Below are 2,556 nucleotides of genomic sequence, written 5' to 3'. Positions count from 1 at the left end.
GGAGCCTTTTCTAGTTGGTGCCGGTGACTAGTGGTGTAACACAGGGATCTGTGTAGAGACTGATCCCTTTTACATTATATGTCAACGATTTGGGTGATGGAATTGATAGCTTTGTGGCCAAGTTTGCAGGCAATACGAAGATAGGTGGAGGGGCAGGTAGTGTTGAGGAAGCAGGGAGTCTACAGAAAGACTTGTACGGATTTAGAGAGAAAGAAAAGAAAGCAAAGAAGTGGCAGATGGAATACAGTGTCAGGAAGTGTACGGTCATGCAGTAGACAATAGGTGCAGAAGTAGACCATTCGGCCCCTCGAGTCTGCACCGCCATTCTGAGATCATGGCTGATCATTCACTATGAATACCCAGTCCCTGCCTTGTCCCCTTGGTAGAAGAAATAAAAGCGTAGACTACTTTCTAAATAGAGAGAACATCCAAAAATCTGAGGTGCAAAGGGACTTGGGAGGATCCCCAAAAGGCTAATTTGCAGGTTGAGTCTGTGATGAGGAAGGCAATGTGATGTTAGTATTTGTTTCAAGAGGACTGGAATATAAAAGCAAGGATGTAATGTTGAGGCTTTAGAAAGCACTGGTGAGGCCTCACTGGGAGTATTGTGAGTAGGTTTGACCCCTTATCTTAGGAAGGATGTGCTGATATTGGAGAGGATTCTGAGGAGGTTCACAAGAAGGAAATGCTTATTGTATGAGGAGGAATTGATGGCTCTGGGTCTACTCACTGGAATTTAGGAAAATGAGGGGGGATCTCATTGAAATCTATCGAATGTTGAAAGGCCTCGATAGAGTGGACATTCCCTATAGCGAGGGACTAGTGGGCACAGCCTCAGAATAGAGGGATGTCACTTTAGACTGGAGGTGAGGAGGGATTTCTTTAGCCAGAGGGTGGTGAATCTGTGGAATTCATTGCCAGAGGTGGCTGTGGAGGCCAAGTCATCGGGTGTATCTGATGTGGAGAATATGCTGGGGGAAGACACTGGAGCGTGTGTAGACTCATTGAAACGACAGCAGAATGACAAGGCAATGCTTGTGTGTGTAAGGAGTGTGAGTACCACGTGCTCCCTGTCACATTACCACTCTCCTGCGGTGCCGATTATCAGCAGCCGAGGCAGGTCGCCAATAACATTTCCCTTCCCTGCTTTGTGGTGGGCGCAGAGTTTGAAGGGAGGGTCGGATCTCCAGGTACGACAGTGAAAGGTTTCAGGGAGAAGGCAGGAGAGGGGAATGGATCAGCCATGATGAAACGGCAGAGCGGACTCGATGGGCCAAAAGACCTGATTTTTCTCCTGTGCCTTATGGTCTCACAGTCTCCACCGCCCTCACTTCCCTCGGGACTCTGCCGTGCCTCCTATTCCTGGGTTTACACGGCAGACAGAACTGCTGCCTCCCAGTTCTTGAGGCCCGGGTTCGATCCCAACAACTGGCCCTGCTTGCACGTTCTCCCCCGTGACCGCACGGGTTTCCTGTGGATGTTCCTGCTTCCTTCCAAATCTCAAAAACATGTAGTTCAGACATGTTGGCCTCAGGCAGCACAGAACCCACCGAACTGGAAAGGAACAGCTACTTCCCTTCCACCGTCAGAGTCCATGAACACCACCTCACTGTTTTGCTCCCTTTTTCAACACCTCTTTAATTTTTATATTTATTATTGTAACTTACAGTAATTTTTATGTTTTGCACTATACAGCTGCTGCAAGACAACAAAGTTATCCACACTGATTCAGGAGCCTGATGGTTGAGGGGTGATAACTGTTCCTGAACCTGGTGGTGTAGGACCTGATGTTTGAGGGGTGATAACTGTTCCTGAACCTGGTGGTGTGTGACCTGATGGTTGAGGGGTGATAAATGTTCCTGAACCTGGTGGTGTGGGACCTGATGGTTGAGAGGTGATAACTGTTCCTGAACCTGGTGGTGTGGGACCTGATGGTTGAGAGGTGATAACTGTTCCTGAACCTGGTGGTGTGGGACCTGATGGTTGAGAGGTGATAACTGTTCCTGAACCTGGTGGTGTGGGACCTGATGGTTGAGAGGTGATAACTGTTCCTGAACCTGGTGATGTGGGACCTGATGGTTGAGTGGTGATAACTGTTCCTGAACCTGGTGGTGTGGGACCTGATGGCTGAGGGGTGATAACTGTTCCTGAACCTGGTGGTGTGGGACCTGATGGTTGAGGGGTGATAACTGTTCCTGAGCCTGGTGGTGTGGGACCTGATGGCTGAGGGGTGATGACTGTCCCTGAACCTGGTGGTGTGGGACCTGATGGTTGAGGGGTGATGACTGTTCCTGAGCCTGGTGGTATGGGACCTGATGGTTGAGGGGTGATGACTGTTCCTGAACCTGGTGGTGTGGGACCTGATGGTTGAGGGGTGATGACTGTTCCTGAGCCTGGTGGTGTGGGACCTGATGGCTGAGGGGTGATAACTGTTCCTGAACCTGGTGGTGTGGGATCTGATGGTTGAGGGGTGATAACTGTTCCTGAGCCTGGTGGTGTGGGACCTGATGGTTGAGGGGTGATGACTGTTCCTGAACTTGGTGGTATGGGACCTGA

The sequence above is a fragment of the Hypanus sabinus genome, chromosome 23 (genome assembly GCF_030144855.1).
Source record: "Hypanus sabinus isolate sHypSab1 chromosome 23, sHypSab1.hap1, whole genome shotgun sequence".
Lineage (NCBI taxonomy): Eukaryota > Metazoa > Chordata > Chondrichthyes > Myliobatiformes > Dasyatidae > Hypanus > Hypanus sabinus.
The sequence above is the reverse complement of the archived record's forward strand: the minus strand, read 5'-3'. Positions refer to the sequence as shown.